The 3,739-nt window shown below is 42.7% G+C and overlaps 1 long non-coding RNA gene across 1 annotated transcript; it reads left to right on the top strand.

Annotated features, from left to right (window-relative positions):
* The first annotated feature begins 2,102 nt into the window (after nucleotides 1-2,102).
* On the top strand, nucleotides 2,103-3,202 carry LOC115070444. Its single transcript, XR_003849597.1, has 2 exons — nucleotides 2,103-2,284; nucleotides 2,928-3,202. It is a non-coding gene; the product is annotated as an uncharacterized LOC115070444 (long non-coding RNA).
* The last annotated feature ends 537 nt before the right edge of the window (nucleotides 3,203-3,739 follow it).

The following is a 3,739-nucleotide window of genomic DNA, read 5'->3' as shown; positions in this document are numbered from 1 at the left end:
AGGGATTAGAAAAAGAAATTGTTTAAGGAAAAAATTCCCAGTAAAGAAGAAAAAGAAAAACATAAAAAAGAAAAAAACAACCAAGGGGCGGAGAGATGGCTCAGCAGTTAAGAGCACTGTCTGCTCTTACAGAAGACCCAGGTTCAGTTCCCAGCACATGGTGGCTAGCAACCATCTGTAACTCCAGTTCCATGGGAATCAGATGCCCTCTTCTGACCCCTGTGGGCATTGCACAACAAAGGTGCAACTACATACATGCAGGTACAATACACGCATACACATAAAATAAAAATAACAAATAAAATATTTTTTAAAATAAATAAATAAATAAATAAAGATGTTTCTGCTTTGTAGTATGTAACACTGTAATAGGGATACGTTAACTTTTTCTTAAAGTATCTCATGTTGTGCAGGATGACTTCTGGGTCTTTTGGAGGCAGATGGAGGTTGGGAGGCTTGCCTTGAACTTCTGGTGCTTGTGCCTCCACCTTGAAAATGCTTATTAATTAAAAAAATTATTTATTATCACTCTGTATGTGTGAGTGTACATATATGTCATGGCAGCCCATGTGGAAATTGTAAAAGACAATTTTCAGGTGTCCTCTTCCACCATGGGTGGAATTGAATTCAGGTCACCAGACTTGCATAGCAAGTGATTTCGCCCACTGAGCCAGTCATCTTGCTAGCCCACAAGTTTATGTATAATATATACGTACACATAGTTTTCATACAAGATATACTGTATGTCAAGCATACACTGTGATCCTCCCTTTTCTTGCCTCTCTTAGTTTTCCTCTAGACAGTTTGACTTCTACTTCCATGTCATATGAACACACATTTTTACATATCGCTCCAGAAAATATATGAACCACACATGCGATACTTGTTTTTTTGAGACTGACTTGATTCCCTTCATAGATTATCTGAGTTGCATCCATTTTCTTGGAAATGTGTATGTTCATTCTTGTTTATGGTTCATTGCATATACAAACCATATTTTCTCCATTAGCTGCTCTGTTGTGGGATATCCAGGCTGTTTTCATAAGTTAGCTGTTGTGAGTAGTGCTGCAGTAGACACTGATGTGCAAGTATTTCTGTGATATGCTGGTTAGGAGTCTTTTGGATGAATACCCAGGAGTGATACAACTGAGTCACACTGAGGCGGGAGTTAAGTCTCTGTGAGCAGTGAGGGGAAAGGGCCCATGGTCATGACTGTAAGTTGTTCATTGATGTTTCAGTGATAACTAAGGGTGGAGCTGAAAGGAAGATGAAAGGTTAAGGTACAGAATCAGGAGTATTGGGGAAGATGGAAGAGGCTTGTAGCTCAGTATGAGGTAACCAAGCCAGACAGAAGAGGAAGGACAGGGCTCTGGGCAAATCACAGCATGTCAGCTGCACCCCTGGAGTTCTTTAGGGAAGTAACCAAGGAGGACTAGCCTATACCAGTACGTTGAAATATTTTCCTTCTAACAGTTTCAGAGTTTCGGAGTTTACATGAAGGTCTTCAGTTGATTTTTAATTTGCTTTTGTGCATGTTAATAGGAAGCTAGTTTCATTCTTCTACATGTGGCTATCAACACAATTTGCTGAATTTGTTTCTGCAGTGTGTCTTTTGATCATGTCTGTGAGCAGTCAGGTGGCTGGGTCTGTATCTGGGTGTTCTGTTCTTTTCTGTCCTGTCCTGATGAAAAATTTCTTGCACATTTGTTGCAGTAAAAGCCATCAGTTTCCCTGCAAAATATATTCTAGAGTCAGTGCTTAGTGGAATTTGTCATTATGATGTATTCTCTCTTCTCAACTTTTACCACTTCTTTTTAAAATTATTTAATGAGAGGCTGGAGAGATGGCTTAGTGGTTAAGAGCACTGACTGTTCTTACGGAGGACCTGAGTTCCATTCCCAGCACCTACATGGCAGCTATGAATCTTCCTTAACTCCAGTTCCAGGGACTCCAATGCCCTCTTCTGACCTCTGAAGCATTTCACAACATGGGTGCACTCACACACATACAGGAAATACAGTCATACATATAAAATAAAAACAATAAATAAAATATATTTTTAAAATTATTTAATGATGTTCATCTGCCTGGAATCTCTCTCCTTCATTTCCACGCACGCCCCTGTTCCCAGTGGTAGCTGTTCCCAATCAAACGCTTTCCTTGGCTGGCTGGAGGGCACAGGAAAAGCTACTGCTGGCTGCTACCCTGAGAAGGAAAATCCCATGTGTCCAGCATCAGCAGAGGAGGGAAAAAAATCAGTGACCTGGAGCGCCCCTTCCTGAGAGTGAGTGTCCTGCTCCTTCTAGTGCCCAATCTCTGCACCACACCTGAAGTAAACCACTGAGCGTCTACCTGATCCCAGCAGGCAAAGGCAGCTATTTGGAGGCAGACAAAGCAAGGAACTGACCAATGTGCACAGAGCACTGTCATTTGTGGAGATTTTGTAGTTTCAGCTCTGCTTGGGTTTGTGGAATAATGCCATGAGATCCTAGAAAAAAACCTAAATGACAAATGGAGAAGGGAGAGGCATGAGGGAAGGCCCAGGGCATGGTGACAGACGTGAAATTTCCAGAATACACAGTTTTTTTGTGATTTATAACTTAAAATTAGACACAAAAAATAAAAAGAAAACACTGTGTTCACTGTGTTGCCTGTAGCCCTGAAGCAACTGCACTACATGTGGTAGAATGGTTCACTGTACACTCCACGCGAGAGTTACTGTGACACTGCCTGGGAAGGACAAAGTTCTGTGCGCAGGTGGCAGTCCATTTTAAGAACAAAACCCTAAGGCATGTGAGTCACACTCAAATTTGCAGTAATAACGAAATAAACTTTACAAATAGAAATAAACAGTCTTTATTTAAAGCTCATGATTTTTCTATTTACTTTATTTATTTATTTTTATTTATTTTACATGCTCTCCCTAGTTCCAGACTGCCTGGAAGTCACCAAGTGGACCAGACTGGCCTTGATCGCCCAGAGAGCGGGCTGCCCTGGGCTCCCGTGGGCTGAGATTAAAGGCACATGCCACCACTCCCGGCGTGCTTTCACTTTTCTTTAAAGACTGTATACTGATTCATGTATAATAATGACGATCAAATCAGGTTGCTCTCCTTCCCTACTGTATATAGTAGCTTTCCCATTTATGACCTTGTGCTTTTCAGACACGCTTTTGGTAGAAATACTTTATCTGCTCCTAAAATTTGTATGCCTCCTGTCTTAGTTCGTTCTTCATTGCTGTGACAAAACACTCTGACCAGTACCAACTTGGGGAGGAAAGGGTTTATTTGTCTTACATCTCCCAGGTTGCACGCAGTTCATCAGGGAGCCCAAGGTAGGAACTCAGGGCAGGAGCTGGAGCACAGGCCATGGAAGAACGCTGCTTACAGGCTTGCTCCCCTGGCCCCTGCTCAGCCTGCTTTCTTATGCAACACAGGCCCACCTGCCCAGGGGTGGCACCACCCACAGTGGGCTGGGCCCTCCCACATCACTCATCAAGAAGATGCCCTTCAGACATGGCCACAGGCCAGTCCAATAGAGGAAATTCCCCAGCTGAGGCTCCCTCAACCCAGGTGTGTCAAGTTGACACTAAAGCTATCCAGCACATACACACTGGGGAAAAGGCAGCATGCTCTACAAATGTCGGTCCACCTGGATAACTGAATGTAGAGGAATGGAACTAGATCGCTGTCTCTCACTGTGCTCTAAACTGAACTCCAAATGGATAAAGGACCTCAAT

Source organism: Nannospalax galili, unplaced genomic scaffold, assembly GCF_000622305.1.
Source record: "Nannospalax galili isolate Female #2095 unplaced genomic scaffold, S.galili_v1.0 scaffold4617, whole genome shotgun sequence".
In the NCBI taxonomy this organism is placed as follows: Eukaryota; Metazoa; Chordata; class Mammalia; order Rodentia; family Spalacidae; genus Nannospalax; species Nannospalax galili.
Note: the sequence above shows the minus strand (reverse complement) of the source record. Positions and strands in the feature narration are given on the sequence as shown.